Below are 8,607 nucleotides of genomic sequence, written 5' to 3'. Positions count from 1 at the left end.
TAGGTGTAGTTTTTACCATTTGTCATATTGAAAGTAATTTTACGGGGTGATCATACGTGTGACATTACGAAACTACAACATGTAACCCTTGCACACTGTTCGGGTCAAAGTTAATAACATTGATGTTATACCCAATTTCAGATCCACCAGTGTGGGTTAAATTATTTCTGGAATAAATAATTCTGGATTTATTATGAGTTACATGTGTATTTCTATGGGATAGTGGTGATAAGTGGTAGAGCTTGATACTGTCATGAGCGATATCTGTGTTCTCATCACATTTGCCCAGGTTTCTGCAGGGACAGACACCATCTGGTTTGACTGATCGTGGAAGAATTTCTAAACAGTAAAATACTAAAACAGCATAGCCGTTATCATATATGGTGCACCCAAGGAACCGAGCTGAGAGGGTGCCAGGAGCTCTGAAACAGGTTAGCATAGTGGTGGAGTGGTTAGTGCTGTCCTTAGTTAAGAAGGCTTCTGGTTCAAATCCTGGCAGGGGGCTCGTTGTGTGGAGTTTGCATGTTTGACTCACTCTAAAGTACCTGTAGTGATTTCCTCTTAGTACTCTGTCTTTCTGCCAGGGTCCGAAGACATGCATGTTATAAGTGCATTATAAATATGTAAGTGCTATATATATTTGTGCTTTGCAAATGAAAGCAAAAATACCCACAATTTAAAAGATCCCAATAACAACCAAATTATATTCCAATTATTCTGATTTATCTGAAATTAATATAATTTAGAGTTAGCTGAGATTCCAATAAAAATCAAAAGAGGAAGTTGTGGGGTTATAAGATTAGTTACCTGAGCAGTGATTTCAGTGAGTGTGGAAAACACATGCAAATCCCATACGCACATGGTTTCCTACCACTGCTTTAGACTAGTTTGCAATAAGCACGTTTTGTGCTTTGAGTGCCTAAAAAAGTAAATGCATTGTTACATTAATATTTTGCTAGTTGGGTTTTTTGTGTTTTTCAGTGTCCACTAATAACTTCCTTTGGTGTCCTATCAGTAAATAGTGAAAGTATGGTTTTGTAATTGAGGTTCACATCCGTGATAAAAAAATAAATAAATAAAAAGCCCCTTTAGTGTTTGTTCTCCCTTCTACAGTATTTAAAGTAGGATTTGGTAGCTGGGGAAACTGTGAGAGAATAGTCACCTGGAAATAAGTTGCATAGTGAATTGTTTTGTCAATTCAAGGAGATTTTTATATGTGTGCAGGCTGTGATCAGCTGTCTTGTGCTGCTACTCCAGTATTCCCTTAAAAAATAATGAGATAATCAGATGTTACATAAGCTGTCACAGATTCTTTTCATCCTTTAGACACTTTAAAGCTAATGTGACAGGTAGAATTCCCCTGAGTGAATGTAATCAGTATCATCACCTTCTATTTAAATTGGTTTGCTACCCTCAGTGTAACCTAAATTTCACCATAAACTTTAGGCAAGCAAAATTTGGCTTCAATTTGTTTTCCAAAATGTTGTGCAAAAGCAAAATTTCCGCAGTAATGTATAGATTCAATATCCAATAACTGATTTAAAAAACAAAACAAACAACAACTCTAAAATAAATGAGGATTTTATGCTTTAAGTTTCCCCTTTAAAAGATCTACTTCCTGGACAATCCTTACCTTTGAAAATAACCCTTTCTCACTCTCCCTTCCTCTCTTTCTTACATATTTCTCAATTTCTGAGTTTCACATATTAAAGTTAATTCTGCAGCTGTATTTAACTCAGCTGAGACACATTATGTAACAAACTGCACATAAACTGTGTGTTTGCTGATATTGGTTCAGCTCTTCATTTGACTTGCAAATCTAATTTCAATGTCAAATTGTATCCACGTTTGAGTTATTGTAGGTTATCAGCCAGCAGGGGTCAGTAAATACATTCACTGATATAGACATAAAACCGGTTTGTTTTGTAGGCAGCCTTAAGCCTCGCGTGAGGTTAACCATTGAAATTTTAAGATGATGAGTAATTTGTTTCAAAAGAATAATTAGTGAAAGACTGACTTAATGATTCATATGTGGGACAATTTGCCGTGGTCTGTCTGGATTAACTGCTTTAAATACCCTGTCTTTAAATATGCACCTGACTGAGCTACAGAAAATTCCCCATTTAATAAATTGTTGGCTCAATAACAAAAAAGTACAGCCTCTGGCACAGTTACTTTGTTTATGTTACATATGCCTCCAGGCTATGTGGGGTTTACATTTCTCTCTGTCACTGTTGTATGCACGCAACAGGACACACTAATGAGGGGACAAGGCACAGGTGCATAGCTCCACAATGTTTTCACTCACACATGACATCTGATGCACCTCAGTCTCATATAATTGGCTTGTAAAATGTCACATGAGCCTAAATTTAAATAGAAACACCTTTCCTTTTCTAGTAGCAATGTACATAGTCACATATGTCTTGTGTACCAGAACATCAGCCCTTTCAGATATAGCTTTGCAGTTTGGTGTATTTGGGTTTTAACTGGTTAGGGTTAGAAGTTCAACAGAACTTGACATGGTGAAGAAAAGCATATGACACAGAGTATACAACCCAGTCCAGTCTGTTGCAGTGACTCACAAGCGACATCCCACCATGAAGAATAAGAGGCCAAGTACTTGGGTGACTCACTGTCCGTGACCTCTACCATACACTTACTAACCTCAGTGTGAGTTCACTTTCTCTTAGAAGATTACCAATGACTCGCCCGCCTTTCTGAGCCATGGCGTGTCTGTGATGGTTTTACTAGTAGCGCTTCAGGGATGGAAAAAAAAAAAAAAAAACACGTCAAGATTGACTGAGCATGAGCTGACGTTATAGCGTCAGCCACACATGAGAGTAAACGCAGACAGTGAGTGGGAGAGACAGTGTGGGAGGGAGAGAGGTAGAGAAAGTCTGGCTTGGTGGGAGGAGGGAAGAGGGAAATTGCTGTCCTCTCGGGTGCACGATGCATGGGCGTTTTGGTGGTGGTGGGGTCCTGAGAAAGTTAAAACAAACACAAATGGAGGAGCACAGAGATATACGAGCAACCAGAGACAGACACTGATGAAGGTCATTGGGAATGTGAGTGACATTCCAGGTCCACAAGCCAATAAATGATGAGGTCTCAGAGTGCTTGGAGTATATTGTTACATAGGCTTGTTCCAGACCTTCTTAGTATTTATTGTTTTGTAGCGCATAGTAGTAGCGATTGTGTGATTGTGCCCTACCCCCCAACTCTTTTACTATATCCCTTTAACCATCTTATCAGACCTGGCGAGTATTATGTATAAGTTGAAACAACAACAGTTTCTTCTGCTCTACTCTGTGAAAATAATTCACTAATGAGCGCTTGACTTCAGGGAGTCTGTGGGGGGTCACGTTTATTTGAACCACATGTTTTTCTAGTAGGCAGGGCACAGGACTTAAAGCCAAATTGAAGATAAGTTGTGATAAAAAAAACCCCCATGAGCTTCAGTTACCATCCTAGTTCTCATTTCCGTCATGGTTAGTTTAGACATTGGCTTTGACTGTAACCTGCTGCTTTTTTCTGACAGTGTGTGAGTCATAAATTGCAGGGATTGCCCACATTGTACAGCAGCATTACAAAGTCTCCTGTTGATTGGTGTAGCCATCAGCTAGTGTGTCAACCAACATCCCCAAATGACAAATTGCATGTTCACTTGTGCCTCAGGAAAAGTGTTGGAAATTTTATGTAAATGGAAAAGAAACGTGATGTATACCTGCTTAAAAAACACTGCTGCTTTACCTTTCCACATTAAAACCTCTTCTGTTTTTCTCCTGTGTTTCTTGGACTTGTAACCACAGTGGTTAGGGTGGAGACTGAAGGAGGGTATAGAAATCGTTAGTGTTTATATTGTGTTGAGCGTCTGTTTGCATTTCTTGCAGTGCTCTTCTAAGTATAAAATACAAATTTTACCTTTCGGCTACAGTTTGAATTTTGATGACTAGAAATCCTTAAATGAGCATCTGATTTCATGTTGATGATGGTTTTTATTGCTTGTTTTATTTCTTAATTTGTAACTCTTCCATTCAAACACAGATTTTAAGTATGAAGTCATTCAAAAGGGCAAACATTTACTGGTAATTATTGTTCTTTCCTTGAAGATATATAAACACACAACGGTTGTAGCTGAGTTTATGTTTAGTTTTGATTTGTTTTTTAAGTTGTTTTTGTTGACTTTTTTTTATCATTTTCTGATACATAGACAAAGAAAATCTATGTTTTGTTTTGTTTTTTGCAAAAAACCCGGCCATGAAAAATGAAAACGAATAGCAGAATAAATGGAAACTCTTTAACTTTGCATCAGGATTCCATTCGCTTTATTTCTTCACTTCAGTTTTTAAAAGCTGGATTATAAGTTTAATATCAGATTTGGTGCTACAACGAATGACAGCATATTTTCCAGTAAAACAAGCAGTTTTGTCTCATGAAACAAATACACTACAGTTAGTTGCTTTAGCCACTGAAACCACTACTCCATACCTGAGTGTAAGCCCACACACAGCCTGAGTGGAATCAGTCCTTTATGATGGAAATGTGAAGCAGACTATGGGAAGCTGTATTTTTAATGGCTATAGCTCAGCAACCCCCTCCTGTTTGACTGGCACCACAGCCTTGTTAAAGGAAATTTGGAAAATGACTGACTAAACAGATAATTTGAGTAAATAAAAACAAATTGCACAGGGAAGTGAAATCAGCCCAGATTCCTTATAAATTAGATAAAGATGAAACGTGATCTTACAGAATGAACAACGCCTTTGACATGAGCCTGACCTTTTTTGAGGCATATCTGTGGATATTATAATTAACCGCTTTGTGTTTCCTACTCCTTTTTGGTTTTCCATTTGCTTTCTCTGACAGTGGTCAAGATTTTTCCTTTCCATTGTCCTGACATCTTCAGCCCGAATCCTTTCAAAGTCAACCTCTCCCATTCACATCAAATTTTGCCACGATTCCCTCACTTACATACTTTCTGTGTGCCCTTCTTTCGGTCTCTTTTTCTCGCTTTGAGTGTTTGATGTGTGCTGGGCACAAGAACAAGGGATCGGATACACACCCCAAACAGGAAATGAGAAATTCAAGCAAATAGGGCAATGACTCTGCGCCTCAGAGAGAAAGACAGAAGCTCATGTGGAGGAATGCAGATAGATAGAGCATAGCAGACAGCGGAGGATGTGAAATAGACATGCTGAATCAACATGCTATGAATGTTTGAGGTGAAAAGTTTGTTATAGTCTGTATGTGAGCATGAAGAAAGGCAAGGAGAGGAACATCCTCAGTAAAAAGTATTTATACACAGTGACCACCCATGACGCTGCTCTTCATTGCCTTGTGATATCAACCATCATGGTGAACTTGGCAAGTTTTCATCTAACACACGCAGGCTTTCACCTTTTTAGAGTTCATTACCAGCTCGCCCATTTCACTTGGATGTGACGCCAACTCTTTGACAGACTTACATCTTAAATCTCACAATAACCTTCTATCGTAGAGCGAGAAAGAGCAAGAGGATAATCTATCAAAGCGAGAGTGGCACGTAAGCCGAGGAGTTGTGTGACCGGCTGCACCCCTTTGATCTGGCTCTGTGGTTGTTGTTTTCACGCTAGTTAACGGTAGTGACAGCATGTTGTGGCGGCTAGTTTATTTTACATTGCAGGCTGTGCTCCTACTGTTTATGAGCAATGAGCGACTGAGCACAGCACACATGGTCACGCTTTCCCACAGAAAGGAACCGGCATCATAAGTGACTCAGGATGTCTGGGTACACACATTCTGACCATTAGATGACTATGGGACTTGAAAGGAAAGGAAGACTTCAACAGAACTCTGCAAATAAGGTGGAAAGAGGGACGGGTTGTTGAAAAATCTGCCCCAGACTTCTTCTAATGTGGTGGAATTATCTCAAGAGACTAGAATAGCTGTTACAAACAAGCAGCGGAGCAGACAGTTAGAAGTATTCAAAACAAGCTGTAAATATCTGTCAGTAGAATAACATTACTTTGTCAGCCACAGCATTATAGTGTACACACAGATGTTTGCAAATCACTAATTAGACATTATAACTTTGGCATGACAATACCAGCTATGAGGCACAAACAAAGACCCTGAACAATATCTGAAAATATTCAGTCACACATGGGCAGGCCATCCAGGATGTTGTGGGGGAGAGTTTCCTCTTCCTGTTGCTCTTACTGTTGGACTTTCCTGTCAGTTAGCATTGACTACTGACAGCACTTTGGGAGCCTTCCAGACTCATCCCTTAACTTTATTTTTATATCTCTAGGGAGTAATTCATTACAGCAAAGTATTAGTTCACATCCTGAACTCTTGGGTGGCCAGTCAGAGGAGGCAGCATTAGATGTAGGTGCCTTTTGCACCAGATGGCCCTTTCTACCTATTTGCAGTGCAGACCAGCGGGTGTATCTAAAAGAAAATGAGGACCACACTCAGTCGTTTAGTCACATGTGTTCATCAGGTGCTGTGAACCAAAAATCAACCACAGATATCATCTTCCAATTTCTCACTGGACCTCAGTAGAATGAGTCAGACTTTATGATCTTTGCCTTTATCATCAAGTAGTCGGCCTTCCAAATTGATTTAGTCACAAATACTACTATGGAAGGCACGGTGTGTGTGAACCTCTCGGCCATTCCAGTGCATTAAGGGTGAGTCTTGATGATTCAGCAGTGCCAGAGGGGCGGGACTGTGGTGCTGATGCTAGGATAGACTGGCTTGAATTAGGGCCTTCTTTCGCAGTCTGGGTTCTGTTATACCTCTCTGACAAAATGCCTTTTTCCCCCCCTGGTTGTGTGTTGAGCACGTGTGTATATGTGAGGATGCCTAATCTGTTGTCGGGCCTGTGAGAGGAGAAATCTTGGTTGTTACAGGCTAAAAAGAAAGGACCAAACCAAAAGAACAAAAACAGAAGAAAAAGCTTTACTTAAAAAAAAGCAGCAAAATCATGTTATGGAAAACCCTTCACTCCTTTAGTTATGAATTATTTTAAAAATGAAAGCATCTTTTCAACATTTCTTTTTTTTTTTTTTACTCAGACTGGACAGGGAACGTCACCAACTGACTACTTCCATTGTTCAACACTGCCTGAACTCTGCTAGACAAGCTTTCTTATAATATTTAAGCAGTCTTCAGGAATAGTTTTCCAGGCTTCTTGAAGAACATTAAAAGCTCTTATTTTGATGTTGGCTGCCTTTTGTTCTGTTTTCTGTCTAAAGCCTTCCAGGTGATATTGCACAGTGCATCAAAATCTGACCGTACTTTTCAGCGTTCATTTCCATCCAAAAATCCCCAACACCACTAACTTAAATACAGCTTCAGACCTCCAGAGCCTCCAATGTGTTGCACCCTTTTTCTGATTTAGTCTATATAAGATGGCAATTTTAATTAAGGATTTCTAGTTTTGATTCATCGCAGTGTAAGATGCGTTGCTAATAATTTTCAGTACAATTATTGTGTCATTTCTCCCTGTTTCCCTTCCTTAAGAATGGTTTCTTGACAGCCACCATTCCCCTGAAGTCATTTCTCACGACACTCCAGCAAACAGTAGCTCAGCTGAAGGGCCATTTGTATCTCTCATGTCCTCTTTGCTGGATATTTTTTTCTTATTTTTCTAGAACATGACTTTCAGGTACTGCTTTCAGACTTCTTCTTCTGCCCTCTGCTTTTTTTTCTGTCTTTTTTTTTTTTTTTTGCCAATAGCTCTTTGGGAATCTCCCTGTTTTTTTGTTGTTTTGTGTTGTTTAGCATTTTTTTTATAGATTGGGCAAAAGAAATGTGAACAAGTTATATGCTTTTGTGGTTGCTAGTAACAAAGTGTCTAATATAGAGTTTAAAATAGTTTCTTTGCCAAGTTGTGTGTTATGTGCAGATACAAGTCTAGTTTGAGTCTTTTTTTATGATTGAATGATGCACAAGTCATCTGGCTTAACATATCAAATAAACAGTGCTCTGAAAATGATTAGGTGCAAGAATTAGACTGAAAATGACAAAAAAAACCCAAAAACGATCCTAGAGCATTACAAGAGTTCTAACCTCTGAAAAGCAAAATATAAGGAAAAAGAAACAAGGAATGGCTCAAGGCTTTTGTTCAATATTTTATATTCAACTAAGTTAATATATCTTGTTAAATTTGTACTAATTTGCAAAAATATCAAGAACAAAAATGTAATCCAAGTTCAGAATCTTGTTTAGTTATAATGACATATTTAAGTTGAACTCTATAAAACTATTAAAACACAAAAGGTTTTGCCATGCTTTAAGATGTGGAATGTTGTTATTAATAAAAAATATAAAAACAAATATGATCTATAAAAAATTGGTATTTTTTTATATATCTGTTCCATTGCTGATTTTCTAGAAACACTGACTTTTTTTTAGTTATGTTTAATCATGCAGCTAATAACATTTACTATTTTATACACATATTCAAACCTACATCAAAGGTTTGGGACAAACTTTTGACTGATACTTTGTAAGGTTAGAACTCTATATAACAATATTACAAAGCTGCTATAAAATAGTGGAATAAAACTTTTATGAAGAAGACTTGTTATAAAAAGTGCAAAGATCTAAAAAAAAAAA

Source organism: Haplochromis burtoni, unplaced genomic scaffold (assembly GCF_018398535.1).
Source record: "Haplochromis burtoni strain Fernald_Lab_line unplaced genomic scaffold, NCSU_Asbu1 Contig_153, whole genome shotgun sequence".
In the NCBI taxonomy this organism is placed as follows: Eukaryota; Metazoa; Chordata; class Actinopteri; order Cichliformes; family Cichlidae; genus Haplochromis; species Haplochromis burtoni.
The sequence above is the reverse complement of the archived record's forward strand: the minus strand, read 5'-3'. Positions refer to the sequence as shown.